The sequence below is a fragment of the Cuculus canorus genome, chromosome 18 (assembly GCF_017976375.1).
Source record: "Cuculus canorus isolate bCucCan1 chromosome 18, bCucCan1.pri, whole genome shotgun sequence".
In the NCBI taxonomy this organism is placed as follows: domain Eukaryota; kingdom Metazoa; phylum Chordata; class Aves; order Cuculiformes; family Cuculidae; genus Cuculus; species Cuculus canorus.
The window spans coordinates 7,148,637-7,171,678 of record NC_071418.1 but is presented as its reverse complement, the minus strand read 5'-3'; the positions used below and the strand labels follow the sequence as shown (position 1 = coordinate 7,171,678).

The 23,042-nt window shown below is 53.8% G+C and overlaps 1 protein-coding gene across 7 annotated transcripts in view; it reads right to left on the bottom strand.

Annotated features, from left to right (window-relative positions):
* Positions 1 to 23,042, bottom strand: part of RBFOX3 (RNA binding fox-1 homolog 3) — a 193,666-nt gene that overhangs the window by 144,891 nt on the left and 25,733 nt on the right. For 6 of the 7 annotated variants that reach the window (XM_054082983.1, XM_054082985.1, XM_054082984.1 and 3 more), the window contains exon 1: positions 2,247 to 2,470. The exons of the other annotated variant lie outside the window; for it this stretch is intronic. The gene's annotated coding sequence lies outside the window, so the exon portion shown is untranslated. Of the gene's footprint in view, positions 1 to 2,246; positions 2,471 to 23,042 lie in introns of those variants that run through there. 7 annotated transcript variants of the gene reach the window in all.

Sequence of the window (23,042 nt, the reverse complement as noted above, 5' to 3'; positions counted from 1 at the left end):
ACACCAGCCTCACGCTCCCGACAGTGCTGCCTCACGCCAAGTGGGTTCCCAAGGGAGACGTCTGTCAGAGACGGCTCCTTCAGCGCCTCCAGTTCTGTGACGTCTGTCCTCATTCTGTTCCTAAACTGTCGGGAAGGAGCAAGAGCCGCTGGGCTGAGGGGTTTCCCATTCCTGTTCTGGTTCCTCTGTGCCCCATCGGATACCTGGGGTCGGGTTCCTGCCCACAGCGGCTCACTGGCCAGCTGCACGCTCCGGATCTCCAAAAGCACCCTCTCAGCTTGCTCCACGGAATTTATGTCCCTGTGAGAGGATCCTACAGACGTGTCCCAAAAGCACCCACCTTAACCCTGGGAAAGGTTTACCTAATGCAGCAGCAGAGCGTTTGTGTGCCCTCGTGCCAAGGCTTTCAGTGGTGCTGAACAATCCCACAGATCGCTTCAAAGGAGAGGTGAAAAAAAAACCCTTCTGTATTTTCTGTGAAACAAGCACAGCCTCGCCACAGCTCCTCAGAGCCAAGAACAAGTTCCCAATGACCGGCCAGATCTGGGCAGCCCTGCCAGCCCCAACCCACTGCAATCATCCCTCCACAAAAATTATCAACTCCAGGCTCTTTCTCCATCTATTATCCAGAAAAATAGCCTTAATTTCTTGCTTTGTGAGGCTTTATCATGCCTAACCATTTTAGCCTGAAACCAGGAAGCTCTTTGGAGAACAGAGTGCCTTCATCTGTGTTTGCACAGCACCCAGCACGGCCAGGCCTCCAGCCTTTGGGTACCACTGGAATGCAAATAACATCAGGGCAGAGGAATACATGCTTGAAGCAATGCGAGACAAACCACAAGGCCTGGACATCCCAGACAACTCTAGGCAGGGTTAGCACGGGAAAAAAAGCAAGGTATTTCCCAACCATAGCACACGGCGACCTGTGGCCACCCCAGGCTGTGCCCCCCCAAGACAATCCCAGCCAGGCTGGTACCCAGGACAAAAACACAGGAGCCACCGCGCCTGAGACCAGGCTTCTGCGGAGGCAGCGAGTTCCAAACCTTCACGGAAGGCAACCGAAAATAGTCGGTGTTGTTAATGTCATGCTTACTGGAGTGAGAAGCCGAGAAATCCCTGCTTCCCTGCTCTCTTCCCCCCTTCTTCCCCTCCATCCCTCCGCCTGCGCACACATACAGGCGCTAACGAAGCCTCCCCAGTGCTTTCCAGGATGCTCCCCAGGATGCTCCCCAGGATGCTCCAGCCAGAGGGATGGGTCCACGTCCACAGCTTCTGAGAGCGCCCCACCGCCTGCTGCCCATCCCCACACGTGCCATGCCCAGCGCCCCGGCAGCACAGTAGCTCCTGGACCCCAGTGCCACATTTGTTTACTCAGACATCTGCCTGGAAGCATTTGGGCGCGATGCTGCGCGCGGTGCAGTCTCCTGGCACGCACACTGGTGGGGGACCGCTGGCATATGTGAGGCTGAAGAACAGCGCTGTGCACTTCCACACGCAACACAAATGAACCAGGTGACTCCAAAAGGCCTTTTCCCTCCCTCTCTCTCTCTCTCTCCCCCTCCCTCCCTGCCTCCCTCCCATCCATCCATCCACCCACTCATCCATCGTTCCCTCCCCACGCAGCCAGCCCGTCACAGCGAGCTCGTCTGGTGATGAAATTCCTGGAGACGGGCAGGAATTCAGGAGAGGAAAAACCCAGCGAAAGCTGCCTCGCTCTGCCCGTTCCCAGCAGGGATGGGCTCCGCTCCCACCCGGGGCTTCCAGCCCGAGCAGAAGCCTCTCCTTCTCCTCACCCTCCACCCCGGCAATCCCAACTCCACCTCACCCAACTTTTTCTTACAATTTACCTTCACCTGCAGGGTGTGATTTTAATTAGCGTAACACTCCCGTTAACAACAGCACCTAATTAAGACATCTGTTTAAGAAGCCATCACGCAAACTTAATGAGAAGTTGCGCCAGAATCCTTTCGCAAAACAAACCAAACTCCTTCAGGAGCCACCGTTACCGGGCACGCTTCGGTTTACCGGAGCCCAGCTCAGGGCTCATCAACCGAGACCGCCCGTCGCAGCGAAACTTCGCACCGGGGAGCCCCGGGGCGGCCAACGAGGGGTCCCCGAGCCCGGTACCGCGAGCTTCTTCCCCGGGATGCGCTCCGGGGCTGGCGGTGGAAGCCCTCCAGGAGCATCTCGGCAGGATGCAGCATCCCTCCCCGCTCCCGGTGCCGCCACCGCCCCCGGTGACTCACGCGTTCAGAGGTCCCCGCTGCCGCGGAGGAGGAGGAGGAGGAGATGATGCAGGGCAGCCGCGGGTCTCCGCCCGCCGAGCGGCATCTCCCGAGCACCGGCGAAACGGGGGCAGCCCGGGAGGCGGCGAAGCGGGGCTGGGGCTCGCCTGCCCGGGCAGCCTCGCACACGGCTGCGCCGCCGCCACCCCCGGAGCCGCCGAGCGCCGCGGGGAGAGCGGAGAGGGGGGGCGGGAGGGGGGGGGGGGGGCACGTGTGGACGGCCCCGCCCCGCGGCTGCCGCCCCCCGGCCGGGATCCCCTCCCCCTGTGTGTCCGTCCCCCTCCTCCCCGCCCCCGGAGCCGTGGGGCTGGCGGAGCGCGGGGGGGGGAGACCCGGGATTGAGGGGGGAGAAAGAGACCGCCCCCCCTGCTCCCGGCGCTTCCCACGCGCTCCCACACAAGCTCTGCGCTCAGGATACGGTTCCACTCCATGTATCGCCCTCCTCATGCTCAGGATACGGTCCCAACCCGTGTATCCCCCTCCTCATGATGCTCAGGATACGGTCCCACCGCGTGTATCCCCCTCCCCATGCTCAGGACACGGTCGCATCCCACGCTCCCTGTCCCCCCTTGGCCCCGGGCTCAGGACACGCTCCCGCTCCCCCCCCCATGCTCTTCCCCCCATGCTCAGGACACTCTCCCACCCCACGCCCCCCCAGGCCTGGGACACGTTCCCATCCCACACTTCCCCCTCTCTGCTTAGGACACGTTCCTACCCCTGATGCTCTTTCTTTCCCCCCCTCCCCCCCGTGCTCAGGACACGCTCCCAACCCTGCACAGCCCCTTCTCCGGGCTCAGGACACGCTTTCAGGACACGCTTCCATCCCATGCTTCCCACCCCATGTTCAAGGACATGTTCCCACGCAATGCTCCCCCTGCCTAGTGCTCAGGGTACGCTCTCACCCTGCTCCACCCCCTCGTGCTCAGGACACGCTCCCATCCCACCCTTCCTCCTCATGCTCAGGACAAGTTCCCACTCCACACCATCCTCCCTCACTCAGGACACACTCCCACGTTTCCACCCCATGCTCCTCCAGAGCTCAGGACACACTCCCACCCCATGCTCCTCCGGGCATTCAGGACACACTCCCACCCGATGCTCCTCCAGAGCTCAGGACATGCTCCCACCCCACGCTCCCACTCTGTACTCCCACCAAAACGAGGGGCTCAAGGCACAGCCCCACCCCAGCGAGGCAGGTGAGGTGTCTCCCAGCCGGGCAGCGTGCTCAGTGGGCTCTTGGCACACGCTCCTGCCTATCTGGAAAAAGAGCCATTTTTCTCTTCCCTGATCCCCCTCAAAGATGAATGTACCACAGCCGTAACGAATGGGGAGTTCATTCCCGAGGTTCAACTGTGCTTGCTGCCGCTGCGAGTGGGCTGGGAGCTGCCCCAAGGGGCTTCTCTCTATTTTCAGCAGTGCCAGCCCATGCAGATGCAAAGGTGAGCGAGAAGCAGAACCCCCAGCCACTCCGTGCCCGAGTCCAGCACTCGTTTCATCGCTGCACAGGACGCCTGAGGGTGGGGGGCGATGTCTGGGTCCACTTTAGCTGCCTGGCAGGATGGCAGCGATGAAGGAGGTTTCTATTCCTCACATTGGGAAAACCAAAGCAGTCAGCCCTTTATCCTTCCTGCTCTCTAACTTAAGGACCTCTGGGCAGTGACCCCAGCATTCCTGGTTGGAATATTCCTTCCTTGAGCACTACGCAAGGGCAGACCTTTGGCGTTCCCAGTTCTTTTCCACTCTCTCCTGTTTACCTCTTCCCATGGGAAGCCAGCTGAAGAAGGTGCAGACCTACGTTGCCATAGCTTGAAAATCACGGGCTGTCAGAGATCCCGCTCTTCTGCCCTTACTCCTTTGCTCATTGGTGGGAGATGCCATGAGTGGTGACCCCCTGGCCGGGCGAGTCCTTTGTCGCACCGAGCCCCTGTAGAGCCCAGGGCTTGCTACACAGTACAGCAACAGCAAAATTCTCCTTGCAGACCTTCTGGAGTTACTGGGTGAGGGTCAGCACTGTTTTCTGGCTCAAACGATTTATTTGTGGTTCCTAATAGTTAAGACTGTGGTGAGCCTCCATAAGTTATATTTCCTAAGTAATACCTGGAACCCCTGCAGTTTAAGCCATCGTTTATGAACTTAGCACAGGGTCCATCTATGAGACATTATCAGTATCCTGCGGAGTCCAGCCCCAGTGAAAACCGGGACGGCTCCCCCCTTTCCCCTCTTAACACAGTTTTATTTCCCTCTCAAGAGCTTTGAGGAACACTCCAGAGAAAATCATCAGGGTTATACAGAGCCATAACGTGAATGAAGACTATAAAATGCACCACATGCGCCTCATACATCTCAACATCCATTTTGTATGATCGCTGTGGATATTTTTAGCCCTCCAGGATGCAGCAAGCACCCGAACGAGAGCCTCTCTGCCCTGTCAGAGCAGCAGCAGCAGCCCTTGTTCTCACACTCTGCCAGACAAAGGCAGCGCTCAGCCAGGGTGGCTCCTTGCTATGCCCTGCTGTGCTGTTTTCTCACGGTTCATTGAGGCTGAAGATGCTTTAGGCAGCAGATTTGGAGAATGAGAAACCGGGAACGCGGGAGACCGCAGCTCTGCAAAATTTTCTGTGCATTTCAAGCCTCTGAGCCGGGTCCCCGTTGACATCTGTTCCTAGAAATGCAAACTGGTACCCGCTCCGGAGGTGCAGCCTTGCAAAGCGGGAGGTGTGCGTGTGTGCGAAGCGGAGGAGAGGCGGTGATGCTGCGGGATTGCTAGGCAACCCCGTGCTGCCCAGCGGGAAAAGGCCTAAGTCGAGCAGAGTGCCCAGCTGGCACTCGCACCCACACCAGGGCTCCTGGGCAGGGAAACACCAAGAGAGGGAACCCACTGGGAGAACCTGCCCGTGGGTCTCCAGGGGGATGAGTTTCTGAACCCATCTACAGGAGGAGAGGAGGGGCAGACTGGGATAAAGGCAGAGAATGCACAAGAGTGACAGTGGAAGGAAGAGAAGCCGTTAGCAAAAGCACAAGTCAACAAACCCCTGCCTGTGGCAAGGCTGTTATGTGAACCAGAAGGAAAAAGTACGAATCTGGAAAAAAATATTTGTTTCTCTTTCTTTTTTCTTAGCTTTTTCACAGTCTATTTGCCAGTTAGGGCCTTTGTTTGGAGGAAGTCAGAGTTGCTAAATTACTGCTGCGTTTTTATTTTTACTCTTAACAATGAGGAGGTTTTCCTTCTTATACTCGTGGCTGGAGTAGAGGGATGACAAGACCTGTTGCAGCTCTGGTTTGGTATCCCGAACGTAGATACTGTAACCAGGAGGCACAGCGAAACCTCGGTACCTCAGGATCTTCTCATTCCCCGGGGCTGAGCATCTTGTCCCCTTTACTCTGTGGAGTGCCAGCAAGGACCATGCCAAGCTGCCAGTCCTGGATCTGCAAAAACCACTTCAGAGAGGCAACAAATGGCTTTTGGTGTCAGGAAGAGATGAGAGAAGAAAGGGGAGCCTCTCCGAGTCCTCCACAACTGCTTGAGCTCTCAGGCACCCTCAGCTTTGAGATGCCCAAAGGAGGCCCATCCCTTCTTCTCACCTCTGCCTGGAAAGGGTGTTCAGCTCTGACACAGCATCAGCAGCTCCAGCCTGGCCCTGCCAAGAGGTTCATCCGCACCCACAGGACCCTCTGAGGGCCAGCAGGGCACAGTGCCACCTGGAGCGATCTCCAGAGAGCTGCCAGGACACTGGGTACCTGCACCATCCTTAGCTGTGAAGGAGATGGTGGGATGATATGGCAACACCGAGTTGTGGGGGTTTTTGGCAAGTGGCACAGGTCCTGCCGCAAAGAACCCGAAGTGGAACTTGCAACACCCCATGAGTAGCTGAATACTTGTCTGGTCATGAACACACACAGCCTGCAAAGTGCTCGCCAGCACTGAAGAGAGGAGAAGGGAGAGCCATGCTAATGTGCTCTGAAATAATGCTTTCTAAAATATAATTTACGATAGATTTCATAGCGAAGTTATGCAACATAATGAGCAAATCTAAAATGTAATTGTCACTGCACATTAACAGCAAAATCCAGAACCTCTATTATACTAACAAACTTATTAAATCAGTGAACATTGCATTGCATCCGTCAATTACTAAAACAATGCCAAGATCAGTAGAACAATCTGATATCCATTAACGGGGGAGAAGGAGCAAGAGCAGGCAACCAGGGCTGCCCACAGCGCTTGTGTTTTAAAACATTAACTGCATTTACGTCTTTGATGTAATGCTTCACCTGTTGGGTGCTTTGCAGCTGCTTCTCCTGTTCAAGAAGAGGGAGAGTAAAGAGCCTGGAGCCATCTCCACGTCGGGATCCCAGTTCCCTGCCCAGGAACAGGAGGCCAAGGAGGGAAGCGCTGCCAGCCTCGCTGCTGGGATTTTTGCAACGTTAAGCAATCAACTCTGCCGCATTAGCAGTGCTCGGTGTCAGAAAACACCATGCAGAAAGGCCAGTCTTGTAAAAAGCAAGGGACGTGTCACAACAGGTGCTGCCAAGCTGCTCAGACGCATGGCTCCCCGCTCCCCAGGCGCCCCAGCTCAGCCCCCATCCACCACCGCCTCTGCCTCCCACCCTGACCCCACCAGAGGCAAAAGGTTTATCCCCAGCTGCCTACCCGTAACACCTTGCCAAAGCATCTCTGGATCAGAGTCGTGATGCATAGCAGGTGGATAGGACACAGCCAGGATTCAGCCGTCACGTCACTGCCGCTCTCCAAGGAGCCGACGCTGGCCAGAGCCTGCTGGTCTGTGCCCATGGGCAGAGCTGGGTCTGAGCTCATTCCTGGCTCCAGGACCACAGCCACCCACTGCGGCACACATTGTCAAGGAAGGGCATTTGCTCCAACAGCAGGACAAGGCAGGCAAAGGCTGGCAAGAGATTTTGCCCTGCAGACCCCGGGGCTCTCAGATCCCCTTTTGACTCCGTGAAATTCTGTTGCCACAGATGCTCTGTCCTTACGAGACTGTTAAAGGTAAAATAAGGTGAGCTTGAGTAAACCTGGAAAGATGTCCATGCAAACATCTACAGCAAAGCGTGCCTCACACCTCGGTGAAGTGATTTGACACAGCACTAATTATGCAAATTAATCATCGGTAAATCAGGTACTTGTTTATTTATTTATTTTGTGCTTTGCACAGCAACCAGGCAGGAGGAGCACAGGGAGAGAAGAGCTGCTCTGTTTCGGCTGAGAAGAAACGTTTGGTAACACGTTGCATGATCCGACCTCCCCATGTTCTTTTTCAGATTAAATTCTGAATTGATTTGCTGGTATCACACTGCTCATAGCTCTCAATATGTCATGGCAGCTAATGAACCATGCCAGGGACACATTTATAACCTGCTATTAGCCGCTTCCATCAGGAAGGGATTTTTCTTTCCCCTCTTTCCTCTGAGGTTCTAAAAGTTAAAAAAACAAACTAAACACAAAACAACAACAACCAAAAAAAAAACAATAAAACCAACAAAAATCATCATCAGGCAACTCTTTGACTGCAAGTCAAGCACTTGTGCTATTTCCATCCCTCCCCGCTTTAGGACCTGGCCCTCACTTGGCCACAGAAAAGGCCCTGGACAAGTCACCCAAACCCCATTGATCTTCCCTAGCCACAGCTGGGAGCAGGTTCCTTCCCTTCCCAGACTTTCCCTCTCGAGGCAGAGAAGTTCACACCATCTTCTGAGCAAAGTTGTACCAATACCATCTACAAAACCTGCCTGAAACAGCACCCTAGAGCCAAGCTGCTGGAGCCAGACCAGAGAGGAAGGGGCTTCTATGCCTCATCCCCTTCCCCACCGCTGGAGCTGGATCCTGCCCCAAAGGGCCCTGACATGGTGTGGCAGATGGCAGTGGGAAGAGAAATGCAGCCGTGACCAAGGACTGCTTGGCTCTGGCAGCGATAGTCGTGTGGACACTGCAGGGAGGCAGTGCTTCAAACAGGAGCTGAGTTCCCCTCCACTCCAAACGCAGCGCTTCAGGATCGCAGAGACAACTCTATCGGGGGAACAAGAGCTAATTAAATTTACTGGGATCATTGAAGAGGAAATTATTTAATATTCTGCATGGAATTTAATATCTGAAAGCATGAATAGCCTTGTTTCATCAGAGATCGGTTCCTCACCAACATTTGAGTTTACATTTCACAGTCAGCCCTGCTGCTGAGGGATGGGCAGGGACGGGGGAGGACGCTGCCTGCAAGGTACCATGCTGCCAGAGCGGAGAGAAACAAACAGCGGGAGAGCAGAGCATTGCTGAAGCTGTGGCTGCATCCTTGGGTGCTCCCAATGGAGCAGCAGCTCTGTGATCCAGAGGAAAGCAGCTTCCCCACGGGCTCTGCTGGCTCCTCTGCAGACCCTTCCACTCCCATCCTCAGCCATGTAGGGCTGCTGCTCTTCTGGTGAGCACTCACCTCTACGTAAGGCCTTCAGCTTTTGACCTTCTATACTGTCACCTAGTCCTGTTTTAAAAGCCAAAGCATTGTGACTTCTTATACCGCCCCCATTCTCTCTTCCATCCAAAGAAGAGTCAGGACAGGGTGCAGCAGGATCTAAGGGCAGGTGGACTTGGCCTTGGCTGTGCAACCCTCTGGTGATGCTTACCCAGTTCAGCCCCTCTGCATCAAGAACCTATTGCATGGCAGGAAGACCCCACTGTTCAGTTTCCAGACACTCCATACTTGCAGCTCTCCAGCTTCTCCTGGTTGCATAGACCCTCCTGGGCCCCACGGCAAGCAACCAGCTCCATATCCTGGCCATGCTGTGCTTGTCCCTGTAGCAGCAAAGCGCCAGCTGGGAGCCAGGATGTCATCCAGCCACCATCCCGCCTGTGCAGGGTGATGGTTGGGCACCACAGGAATGATGCCCCTGGCACAGCGAGTTTCCCTGCTGCAGATGAAGATGCTCATCTGGGCCCACTCTGTTCTTGTCCCTACAAACTGACTGTTTCCTTGGCTGGTTAATGATTTTCTAGAAGGAAAATGTCAGACTCCACCTGCTACTGTTAAGAACAATCCAGTGACTGCGATACAAGAAGTATTTCAGTATCAATTGCTTTCCAGATGGCTTCCCAAATGCTGCCGCATGTTCTCTCCAGCCCCACAGCAACAGCTGGGGTCCAGCTCTCTACTGGGATGGGCGCAGCCCTTTTTGCCTCCCCCAGAGTTAGCAGCAGGGGGGAAACCTCCAGGCCCCCCAAACCTCTCTTGGTGGTGGGGGACCCCACCTGCCCAGCTCCCATCCAGCCAAGCCATTGCTCCCACTCCATCTTCCCTCTGGGCCAAACCCACCACAGGAAAGGTGCTATCTATCAGCCCTGGTGCTCTGGGTCCCTCCTCTGACTCTGCCCCAGAGATGGGCTCAGACCCTCACACCTTCCATCGATGGAGGAAGAGCCGCCAGGGCTGACACGGAGCTGCACCAGCAAACCTCCCCGCCCGGCAGCCACAGCCTCTCTGGCCTCCAGAGCAGAGCCCGAGGACATGCTAGCCCTGGAGATCCCAGAGCTCCTGCCCCTCTAACTCCCTGTTTCCTTCTCCTCTTTCTGCCCTGATAATGTCTCTTTCTCTCTTACACACATCAAAGTGTTTATAAGTAGCGATAATTTTCCTTCAGTGTTTATGTGACCAATACCTTCAGCTAATTCCTGTAACTGTCAGCATGGAAGCACTAATACCTCTGCAAAAGACAAAGCAATTATTTCTAAACATAGCTCCTTTGCCTTGCATTGTCACCCTCCACATCACCAAAACCCTGGTCCCTTGTCAGCATCTTTCTCTAACTACTAAGGGGGAAAAAACGACATTTGTTTTTCCCAAAACAACCCATTCAGTGGCATCAGGCAAACCAAGAGTGCACCCAACCCCTTGCCCTCCCCAGCCCTGCAACACTTTGGGGAGGGACACGAATCCTGGCGGCATCTAGAGAGAGGCACAGGCATCACCCAGAGGCAGTCCAAGATGGAAACATCATCCTGATGGGGGCTGAGACTCTCCAGAGTGTTAGTCAGGAGATCTCTGGAGCTGCCCCTCGCCTCCCAGCATCCATCCCTGCAGCAAACACCGTCTGGGTGACAAGGATCCAGCCGGGGACAGAGAACCCTTGAAGAGATTCCCGTTTTCAAAGGAATGAGAAGGGAGATGGCTGAACACCGAGGCAGGGACCTGGCTCTCCTATGGGCCCCAGCACATCAGCCACTGTTCAGCCACCCAAATTCTCTGCTTCTGCAGAGAAAGTCCCCCAGTCCTTCCCAGGTGACACGAACATGCCACCACTTGACTGAGACACAGGCACATTAGCAGTGCTCCCAGTCTCTCTGTCTGGATGGAGACACAGTGTCTGCCTCGAGACCCTCTGCAGCACCAGATCTTATTATCCTATGGGTCTGCTCTCAAGAAACTAAAATGAGCCATAAAATGACAAGTAAAGTGAAACAAGGAATGTAAAGAGCAAGGAGAATGTAAATAGTGTCATTAGCATATGTACAGCACTCGAAAATGCCTGTTCCCCACCAGGTCAGAGAAGCCCCCAAAGGATCTCCCAGGTGCCCTTGGGTGGGACCATGGCTCTTCTGCACCAGAGTCCTGGGGGTCCCCAGCACCAGCCCAGGGTGTTCCCCTGGCTCCCCTCTCCCAGGTGCCCACCCTTTGGAGCCATAAGGGGTTCAGAGCCCTTGGAGATGATTTGGTACCCCCAGCCCTGCACTGACCTCTGGGTTTACACGAAGCCCCCAGACCCACAGGGCCAACCCCTGCTCCCTGCCAGGCACACCAGCCTTGCCAGCCCTGCTCCAGAAGGACACTGGGAGGGAGAAGCAGCCACAGAATTAATGAGCAGACACAGGCTCCCCACCAAGGGCTGAAATGAGCTGGTACCTGGAGGCAGCAGCACACCTGGGTGACCTACATATCCATTGCTGATGGAATATTTAACGGGCTCTTTTCAATGCACTGTGCATGAAAAACCTCCGGGCTCTTGCATGCAGCAAAAAGTGCATAATGAAGCCTCCGTCTCTAGAGATGGGCTCTGCTGCCAGGCCACGGCTTTCAGAGAGGTTTAAGGGAACAGACAGAGGCTGAGCAAAGAGATACAGGACCAGGAGCAGTAGCTACACCACTGCACTTGGTTTTTGACTGGATGCTCGTCAGCATCCCAAATCAGAGAATCACAGAACCGGTTGGGTTGGAAGGGACCTTTAAAGGTCATCTACTCCAACATCCTGCCAAAAACAGGGACATCTTCAACTCAATCAGGTTGCTCAGAGCTCTGTCTAACCTGACCTAGAATGTTTCCAGGGACAGGGCTTCTTCCACCTGTCTGGGAAACCTGTGCCAGCATTTCACCACCCTCATTGTAAAAGATTTCTTCCCTGCTGCTCCGTGGGAAAGCATCAGGGATGCTCCTGAGCCACCTGCACCGTCCATCCCTCCAGGTGATGGAGCCCCAGAGAGGAGGCAGAGGTCTCTGCAGGGTGCAGCAGTGCCGTATGGATGTGTTACACCCACAATCCCCATCCCAGTTCCTCAGCTGGGGGAGCAGCCTCCCAGGGAAGGGGACCAAGGGACACTCCAGAGGTGAGGGAGAGAGGTCAGCTTCCCATGAACTGCCCTTAAAAATATTTTCATAACATTTCATATCCAACCCACAGTAGCACCTCCAGTAATTAACAGCTAGGTTTTAATTAAACATTGATTAGCAACTAATTAGTCTAATGATTAGTCACCTGAAGGAGACAAAGCAAAATACTGGGGCTGCCAAGATAGGAGCTGGAGAAGGCAAATGATGAAAGATGAGAGGCAGTTTAAATTCCTTTTCTGCTTCCCTCTGGGCCAAGCGTTTTCTCTTATTTTGGTCCTTAACAAATGAGGCTTTGGATGTGAATTTTCCTAATTGTGGCAAGTCTGATAGAGTCTCAAGTGAGTGATGTGGAGGAGATGGATTTTTTTCATCTTTCCCATCAGATCCCAGCCTGTTAATGCAGCTGAAGAGCCTTTCCCTGCTAGAAGAGACTCAGTCTCTGTCGCTGTAATGAAGTCAGAGGGGACCTCCGTGCCTTTCCTCCTACAACATTCTGACTAGAACACCTGCCTGCAAGAGCTTCAGTCCCTTTGGACACAGCTCCACTCTCAGTTTCTCCCAGACAGAGCCCTGGTTTGTTATCTCCTGTCTGGTGGAGGGGTCTCCCATCATTCTGCTCCTCTGCAGAGGCAGCTGAGCCTGCCCCGGCGGAGCAGGGCTTGCTGTCAGCCCAAGCTTACGAGGGCCAAGATGGGCTCTGGGCTCTGGGACAGAGGAATGGTTCCCAGCCTCCCCTCTGGAGACCTTCTCCCTTTTGCCAGCATTGGGTCACGCCCTGGTGCAAGCCCCTTGCCTGGCCGGTACACGCTGCTTCACAGCACCAAGCTCCATGGATTTGGTACCTGAGCTCATTACCTCCCGAGCAGCTCTGGTGCCGCTGCCCAAGGTGCAGCGGTGCCTCCAGGATGCTGAGCACACACATCACCAAGTGCTTCACGTAGGATGTCGTGTTCACATCGCACCGAAAACCACACTCGCTGTACCCAGCCCTACATGGCCGTGGCTTTGCATTTACAAGGAGCTGTAGAGTTGGACCAGGTCCTGAAAAAGCAGCTTCTTCACTTGCTGAGGGCCTCTCTGGAGCAGGCACTTAACCTCCTGGTCCCGAACATGCTCTTCAAGCAGCAACTCCTTGGCATGTTCTCACACGGACACAGCTGCCCTCCGGGTGTGTGCTGCCTGTCCTGGCACCCCCTCGGCTCCAGTCATTTACCAGGGTGTTGCTGCTATGAGTGTGTTTATTATTTTGCCATTCCCTTTTGTGAGATAATCCTATTTACCTACATTACTTATGCCTCAGAAAAGATCACTTCTGGCTGAGGGTTATGAAAGCACTTACAGCCAAGCATTCCCCGAGCTCTCTGCCCCCTCCCACTCCCTCCCAGGGCTGAGAGCTTCCAGCTCCTCTTGCAGCAGAGCCCTGGCCACGGCTGAGCATCTCCAGGTGTAGCCCCTTGCCTTACAAGCAGCCCCTTCCTCTTCCCTCCTTCTACCCCAAGTTTTTCAACTCTTCTGCAAGTTTGAGCCTTTTTTTGAATCTTTTTTCTCTCCTTTTGTCTCCTTCCTCTTCCAACTCTTCCCAGGCTCCTCTCCAGAGCTTACAGGAAGACAAAACAATAATGCATGTCTGTGTAAGAAGGTTGTAAATGTCATGAGGGCCAGAGCAGAGCCTGCACCAGGCCAGTCCCGCTGCAGGAAAGGCTGAAGAGGGATGGGAAGGTCATTGCACTGCAGCAGTTCCCGAGGAGCCCAATAGCATCGGCCCTGTTGCAAAGAATTCCCAAGGGAGGTGACTCAAAGGCAGAGACTGGGCAGGCCAGGGGGACAGGCTTGGCAGGGGACATCCTGGGATGTGTGGTCAGAGGGAGAAGTGCGATGCAGGAGCCATCCATCTGTCCTCAAGCAGCAATGGGACACACAGAGTGGGACCTGAGCAGGAACCTCTGAGCCACTGGGCAGGGACCCACAACAGGGGATAGGAAGGGTTAAATCGTGTACTCTCGTCCGCTGCCTCCCTGCATCCTCTTGCAGAGCTGCAGGTATATTGATTGCTTCACACATCTCATCAGGCTCAGATCGGTAGAAATCAATGGGGTTGGGTCAGGGAGAGAGGCAGCTGAGTGGATACCGATACTCTCCTCCTCCTCTCACCAGGAATGGCACCCGCTGGGAAGCCCCTGCAGCTTCCCCAGCTCCCACACAAATGTATTCTGAGAGCCTCCTTGGGTCTCTTTGCAAAGGGGTTTCCCAATCCCCTTGGAGAGGTGAAGAAGAGGCAGAGACCAGCACCAGAGGGCAAGGGAAGGAGAGGGACTGCTCCTGCTGTACCTGACCATTCTGCAAACCAGGAGACCTGGAACACCAGCCACAGCTGGGAGATGACCAGCTGTGCTGAGAAGACCCTGCACCCCCCACTGTTCTCCCTATCCTGCCTACGCTTGCCCAGACAATCCCAGATACGCCCAGATGATCCCAGATATGCTTGGATTACATCTGTGTGCTTCATCCATCTGAATGCGTGAGATCTGTTAACAGCAAGGAGACAGCAGCTCTGTCTGCGGCTGTTTCATGCTTCTTTACAAAGCAATCTGCTACTTGGGCTCCTCTGTTCTTCCCGCTTATGCAACTGCACAGAACGTAGAGGAAAAAAAATCCCCTAGATGCTAATTTATCCGAACAGCTTGAGCAGGTTTGCACAAGGCGGTGGTTTCAGCAGGGGGAAATAGAAAAAAAAAAAGGGAACAGCCATGTCTGAAATGCTGCTTCAGAAAACTGCCCTCCCTCCTGGGGACTCCTGTCCTTCCCAGCTCCACACGAGGATGCCCGCTTCCATCCCTGCCTCCATCCTGCTCTGCCCAAAGGGCTGCCTGCACCTTGCTTGGCACTCTCTGGGCAGGGCTCTTGCTCTGCTCACCCACTCGGAAAAGCAAACTAAGGTTGGAAGGTGCAATGGGATCACACATCACCCCGACCACCTGCCTTGGGGATTTAGGTTGCTTCCAAGCTGGCTGTCCCCTTGGAATGTGCAGGGGAGATATCAGCAGCCAGCCCTGACCTCTGCAGCTCTCCCAGGCTGGGACCAGGCTGCCCAGGTACTCGAGGGAGCTTTCCCATTAATTCCTTCAGGCTCTGCTGCCCTCTTCTTCTCCAGGCACACACCAGAGGCCAGGCAGGGGCAGAAGAGCTCAGGGCAGGCAGGCAGATCTGTCCCCTCCAGTCCACTGACCTCCACACCCTTCCTCCCACAGAGGAAACACAGCCCGAGCCCAGAGCATCACCTCACAGCTGGGCTGCTCTCCTTTCACGGGGACCTTTGGTAATTACAGGTTTAGTGGTGCAAAACATAGTTTAATAGCAGCCGAGGCCAGTGGGATTGATTTCTTGTTTTGTTTTAAGTGCAGCTAATCTAATAGTTAATTTATTTAAATTGATAGGGCAGAGCAAAATTACATTTCTATCTTCTCCGAATAGATTTTACTGTGCCTGGTGACCCAGGTGAGCTGAAGAGCCGGGCTAAGAGCTCTAACATGCCTTGGAATCGCTGCCCGATCAGCTTGTAATATTTTTCAATTCATTACTGCCATTTTAGCAAACAACTAGCATAGATTTTTTGTTACAACGGCTCTTAACATGTTAATAGTGCGTGAGGTGGTACCTGCCTTAACAACTTACAGCAAAGCTTTCCCTTCAGAAAACTGACCCACCAAAAGCAGCCCACCCCGAAGGGACTGGGGCTCCCCAGCTGCCTCCTCACAGACCCTCAGCCAGAAAAGGGGCTGAATTGTCCCCCGGTGCAGGCAGCAGAGCCCATGAGCTCGACCAACCACAAGAGCTCATTCCTGGCTGGAAGCTGTAATTAAAGCTTTTCTGGGGTTGTGCTCTGGTGCCACTCAAGCGATCGGCGCTTCGGATGCCAGAGCAGCGTTCTGCAGCCGAGCGGTGGGAGGAGGCAGCATGCTTGGGCTGTAAATCGTGCTCTTACGCCTTTGGGAATTGTCTTTAGTGCTCTCTACAAGATCTCGAGCTGCGCTGGAGCACACGGGCTCCCCCACAACACGCTCCAGCAAAAACCTCCGAGGGCTTTCCCGCATAGGGGAGAAACGCTCAAGAGAAGCAAGGAATAACAGGATCGTTATTCCAGGCTGCAGCCTGTTCTTAGCAGGGTTGTGGAGGTGTCAGTGACAGAGGGCACAGGTTCCTGCCATGTCAGGGCTGATCCTGTCAGGGCATTCACAGCACCGGAGCATTTCTCTGCCAGTGCCACCGTGGGAATGAAGGTGGGCGGTGGGCAAGAGGGCAAATGGATGACAGCTTCTGTGGCTTGCCAAAGCACTTCATGGTCTGTCCAGGTTTGTCAAGCAGGTAATTAAAAAGGCATCATTTGAGCCCAGAGGGAAGGGCAGGAGCAGAAAGGGGAATCAGCAAGGGCAAAGCCATCCCCTGCCCAGGCGCCACACAGGTGAGCCCCCGCGCTGCAGCAGGGAAGGCAGGGCAGTCAGCACACCGGGCTGGGCCAGGGGCATACAGCCCTCGCTTATCTGTGTGATAACACCTGCTGTTCCAGCAGAAAGGCGATGCCTTGTCCTGCCCACCCAGGCAGAGCAGAGGCCCCTGGGCTGCACAGACAGCACCAGGCTCCCACCCTTGCCACACTCCACAGCGCTGCCACAGCTGTTCCATAGCCTTTGCCTCTCACTTGCCAGCTCTCCCTCTCCACGATAACTCCAATAAAGAGTAAATCACTATTATTCCATACCCAGGTCTTCTGATCCATCCTGATGAGGACCTTCCTCAAAGTCACCAGGCAGAGGGATGCATCCTGCATGTGTGGAGGCCTATGGGAAGGGACTAGGCTCCGGGAAGCTTAAGAGGGGGGGACCCATCCCTCTGGATCTCCCAGGAAGATGCCCTGCAAGCTGTATATGTGATATCAGAAAGAGGGAATATAGAAAAGGGAGACTGGTGGCAGGCTCAGGAGGGAGCAGTGGGGCCAAGGAGAGTGGTGGAGCCCTTGGCAGAGGCTCCTTGGTGGCTCTTCTTGGTGGAGAAGAGTGGCGGCTGCCCTGCTTGCTATCCTGCCAGCACTCCTTCAGAGGCTCCCTGGAATCCCTTGGACATCGGCTTCCTGTAAGAGTCTGCACCATGCCAGATTTATAGTGGATGCTGCTCAGTATTTCATGCCTGCTGCAGGCAATCCCACTGCTGCCACTGCGGCTGCACGGAAAGCACTTTGTAGATTTGATTATGCGATAAGGGGCATCAGAAATGCAACTTGTTGCCTATTTCCCAGAGTAATTAATTTCATCTGTATTGAACAAATGACATAATTTGAGGATTTCTGGGTTATGGATTAAGTAAAGACCAGATGAGAGCATCCTCATTGGCTCAGAGATTAATTAACAGCACGAGGTGAAGCGAGCTCTCTCCTCTGCAGGATTGCTTTGCTGGTGCATTCTTAATCAACCTGCCCAGCACCACGGCTGCCCCCAAGGACACCACGTTGCCTTGCCATGGGGCAGCAGCACTGCCCATTGACTGCGTCATGGGAGCCCCAGTCAGGAATTGATCCCACATCAGGACTTGTTCCCACACCAGGACGCTGGGGGATGCCAGTGAATAAAGCCAAGCTTCCTTGAGGCTTCCTGCTCCCCGGCCCAGGTTAGCACTGCCTGGGTCTAATCATCTGTTCTGGCCAAGCGACAGGCAGGACAGAGGGAGTCTTTGCTGCCAGGCAAAGCACAGTGAGTGTAGACAAGGGTGCATTCCCGACTCAGCCAAGGGCTTGGATCGCAGCCCCATCCCCAGGACCCCTTTGTCTGGTGCACCCCAAGCCCGCTCACCCACCTGGCTTGGCTGGATCCTCAGTCCTTACATCCCACAAATTGCTTTACTCAGAAAATACAACCCCCACAGGAGTCTCAAGCTACTCACAAACATTGAGACTGATTGTAGCTGCGTACAGAAAATAAACTTAAATGTAAGGGGTGGGAGGAGGAGGATGGGGATCGCTGTAGGGGTCCCGACACATTGCACCACCCTCAGATTCTCACCTCAAAGTCTCTCCCAACAAGGCAGGGCTAAGACCCGAGACATGCCAAGCAGGATCTGTGGGAGCAATGGGGATAGCAGGGACTGCAGTAGAGCTCCGGGGAAACTGAATGCTCTTTCATCTCATCCTGATCCTCAGCACCTTTCCAGGGCACTGCAGCCATGCTTTGCTTTTTAAAACCACACCAGCGAGGTTGTCATTGCAACCTGCTCCAGGCGTATGTCCTGCCCTGCTCCCTCAGGCACAGACTCAGAATCCCCCCCACATACACCTCAGCCTCGCTCAAAATTTTCTAAGTGGGGTCAGAAAAACAGGGCTCCTCACGGCGTTTATTCATGAGCCAGGCATTTTATTTAATGTGCCTTGTGTTGCAGGATCAAAGATCCAGAGCAGCACCTAATTAATTATTTTCCTCTTCTTCTGTACCATCCCCTAGCCGAGCGCTGACTCCCAGAATGTAAAAGCCTCCCTTTCAATGACTCTGCATAATGAGATGGATTTGGACTCGAGCAAATTTGTGCAGTTTTATGGAGTATTATATGAAAATGCTGTGAAATTAAGTTCTGTCTTTGCTATCACGCCATGGCCATCAGAGCGCTTTTATGTATGGCACTGAGACTAAAAGATGGGAAAGTGAGTCCTTGCTGCAGTAATGTGGCGAATGGGGAGAGGGAGGAGCCGTGCAATGAAGATGACATGGTGGAGGGTTAGACTGGGGGAGATAATGAAGGAAACAAGAAAGCGATGCAGATGAAGAGAGTTGCAAGCTAAGAGTCGAACTGGAGCAGTGGCAGCCAGAAGGCTCTGGCAATGGGGAGGATGGGGAGGGCTCTGTTCTCCTGATTTCCCCTCCTCAAAGCACTCTCGCAGACCCACTCCCAGCACAAGTGAGGTGAAGGTCCTGGGCAACATGGGCAGAGCCCCAGGGGAGAGCAGAGAGGCCCCTGGCGCACCCCTGCATGGCTTCTTCTTCAGCTGTCCTCACTTCCACCACCCCAGCTCAGGCACTCACACACTCGGCAGTCCCAGGACACGTCTGGAAACACCAGATTAGTAGAGCTGTGGTGTTTTAGGCAAAAGAGAGCCCGGGGGGGGGGGGGGAGCTGCCCCAGCCCTGGGATGTTCCCAGCAAAAAACCTTCCCTTCTGGGAAGTATTTCACCCTACACTGCCAGCAAAGGTGCTCGGCACAGAAGATGCTATTCCAGCCTGGAGGCAAGTGTAGTCCCCACATCTGCTTCTGAGCCAGCTCAGCAACCTGTGCTGCCTACTGCTGCCCTGCCTCCACCCTTTCCCATTCCCAGCCTTTCCCCTCCTTCTCCTTACATCAGCCCTTCTCCCTTGCATTTACCCCAGAGCGATCTATTTTTTCCCTTGGCAACTTTATAACCCGTTTCCTTGCCTGACAGCAATTAAGTAGCTGCTTCACTTCCAATCCCATGGCCCATAAACATTGGAAAAAGAAAATGTTATAGAGAAGAAAACAATCAAATCTGCACACAGATGCGTGCACACAGACACAGAGGGACAAAAGCAGAGGACAGGGTGAAGATGGGGAAGCTGTCTGAACCCTTCCACTTGCGCAGAGGCTGGAGACCTCCTTACACGCCTCAGTCTTCCCACCTCCAAACACACGTGTGGAGGGCAGAGATTTCTATAAAGTATGAAAAGGTGAGTTGCATCCATCACTTACAGCAGCTCATCAGCCCAAGCCCTTCCAGTGCCCAAAATCGGCTCCTGCCCCTCCTGCCCCACCGTTTGCCTCACAGTGCTCTGGAATCCACGGGGAAAATACAATGGCAACACCCTACCACAAAATTAGAGGCAGCAGCACCATGCCCTGTGATGTATGAGATTTTTTGGTGCCTGACAGCCCCCAAGCCTCTGAGGACTGGCGTTGATAAATCACACCTTTCAGCTCACCATGAACATCTTCATTTTCACGGGCTGGCCAGCGGCTGACACGTCAAATTGCAGCAACGGCCCCAGCATCAGCGCGGCAGGTGAGCAGCAGCTGCCCACAGAGCCCCAGCCACCTCCCAAGCACTGCTCCCACATCAGTGCAGCGAGAGGCTCTCTGATGTACGAACCACCGGGAGCCCTGTGCTGAGGAAACTCAAGCAGACACACTTTCTAATTTCCATGACAATTGTAACGGGGAATTTGCAGGTTTGGGAGCACTAGGGTGTGCAGGAATGCACTTATTAGGCATGGGGCAAGATCAGGTGCTGCTGGGAAGCTGTCCTGAGCAGGCAGCAATGCTCTGCATGAAGGTGCCTGTTGGCCCTGCACCCTGAGCCAGCAGGGAAGAGCCCCACTTCCCACATCCTCTGCTTGCACAGCCCCAGCACAGGGAGGCAGTGGAACAGACCCCAGGGAGCTCAGACTGGGGCTGCTTCCCACTCTGGGATAGCCATGGAGCCATCATTGCCCACCACGGGATGTGCTCCTTGCACCGAGGCGAGGGTTTGGGGCAGCCCACGGTGACCAAAGCCCCTGCCCCAAAAAACAGAAGGAACGCTGCCTTCTCCCAGGGCAGGGCAGGAAGGAGATGGGATCCCAACCTGAGTAATGGCTCCAGGACACATAGCTGCCGGGCGCAAAGTCCCGCACCACCGCCCTAGCAGAGGGGTTGAGGAATGCTGGGGCAAAGGTGAACACAACTCAGCTAAAATAAGCTCCCTTCCCATCCTCAGAAGGGCTTAAGCAAAAACTAAGAAGAAACCAGCATCCAGTTAGCAAGAGAGCACAAAATCCCAGCGATTACTGAAAAGCTTGGACATCGCTGTGAATCTCATGGCTGCCAACAGCATCCCCAAGCTATTAAGAGAAAAATCAAGATGTGGACAGAATTAGATTGGCCATAGGTGAAAAATGGCTCAATTATTTCTAGTGCCAGAACCAAAGAAGGACATTTCCCTCTGTTCCTGATCCACAACCTCCCACTAATTAGCAGACCTAGCAGAGAGAAAAATGCTCCAAGCTCCAGAAAGAGCAACGGCCAGAGACCTAACACAGCCACACACATTTGTATGCACTACGTAAGGTGGGCACAGAGCAATATCCAGGCAAAACTACTCTGATCTGGTAGGGACTGGCTGTGGGAGGTGTTTGAGCTGATTTTTGCCCTCTGGGCCCTTCTGAAAGCTGAGCTCCTTAGTGTCAAAGACTGTCCCATCTCTGGAGAGGGGTGTCCTGCTCCAGCTGCTGTGCCCATGCTGGCTCCTTTCCCTGCTCAGGGATTGTCAGTGCACGTCTTAACACAGGGCAATAATAGCCAACATGAGCAGAGGGTTCGGAGGAAGAAACAAGGATCCAGGACATTGGGATCAAGAAGCCTTGAGCCTGCAGAAGCACTGAGCAGGACACAGAGCTGAGCTGACCTGCAAGGGGAGCACAGACCTGGGCAAAGCTCGGAGCAGAATCCAGCCCAGCCCCACATTGTTTGGGAACAGGCTGGAGGGCAGAGAAAACTGCAGGCACTAACTCCCGAGCCTCTCCTTGCTCCTTTTATGCAGGGACCTTTTAAAACAACCGATGCATAAAACAAAAAAATAGAAGTTACCAGGAGGCCCTGCCCCCTCCACGACAAACTTCAGAACATGCTGTCATCAAGAAAAATGATGCTGGCAAGAGAGAAATCCACTGGGGTTGCTGGCAATTTACCAGGCTCCAGCCCCAATGAGTGTTTATCAATAATTTCAGGATCTGCTTGTCACAGCCACTGAGTGGGAGCGCAGGCAGGGAGAGCGCGGGCAGGCAGGTGTCAGCACAGCCACGGGCAGGGGAGGAACGATGAAAAGGGAAATCAATTAACGGTTCCTCAGGAACAGGGATTTGCCCGCGTTACAGGGAAAGGTCTGTTCCAGTGGCTGTAACAGGGAAACACTTAAACAGTGTTCGGTGACACAAGGGCATGTCCCAGCTGGGGCTAACTGATGCCATGGCCAAGGATGGTCACAGCAGGTTACTGCAGGAGAGGGAATGATAGAGCAGCAACGGCTGCATGCAGTGAGCTGGCCCTGACTGCACTCTGCAGGTCAGAGCAGCTTCACGCTCCATCTCTGCTCCCCAGCTCCTTCCCACAGCCCATGGGACCGTGCCAACATGTCCAAGCCTGAGAGGAGAGGCCAGGCTGTCTGCAGGTCACACTGCAAGCTGTAGCCTCCTCTCATCTCTCTACCCGGCCATCAACAGCAGAGGACTCCCTTGTTCTGGGCCTTGCATCAGCATCATCAACACTTAATCACTGCTAATGCATCTGTATTCCATGAACTGGTCTAATTGCTTTCTGAACCAGGGGCTGTGGGTCCCTGAACTGCCCTGCAGTGATGAGTTTCACAGCATAATTAAGCACTGCATAAAAAAAAAACCCCACATTTCTTAATTTCCGTTTTAAACCTGTTGCCCAATTGTTTCAGTTGATGCCATCTATTTGCAAGAAACAATGACTATCCATTTCCTATTACTCACCTTTCTACTGCTCCTGAATTTATAGAACTCAATCGTATATCACCTCTATTTTCTCTCTTCTAACCAAGTGAGTCCTAATTTATTAGTTTCTTCTCATCCAGAAGCTGTTCTGTGCCTTTGATCACCCTTGTCATTCTTTTCTCTACCTTTTCTAGTTCAACAACCTCCTTTTTGTGATTGGGCAACCAAAACTGCACACAGCATTTGCACTGCGACATATTGTATTATACCTTGGCATAATGCTGCTGCCTGTTTTGTTTTCAGTCTCTTTCCTAATAACTACTAACAAGCAATTTGCTGTATTTGACTGACACTGGGCACTGAGATGACATTTTCATAGAACTACCCTCAACGACTGTGAGGTCTCTTTTCCCAAGTAGAAAATATTAAATTAAAGGCCAGCTTCGTGTTTTTGTAGTTAAGGTTGTGTCCTCATCTGTATTACTTGGACTCGGCAACATTCATCTGCCATTTTGCCACCCACACTGTAAGATTCCCCACAATCCTGCCCTGTCAGCTTTAGATTTAAACAATCCCAGCTATTACTGATAACAGCCAGCAAATGAGATTGGCAGAAGATGATAAGATATTAAATTTCGAGATCCGTCCCTCAGCCCTCCTGGACGGGGGTCA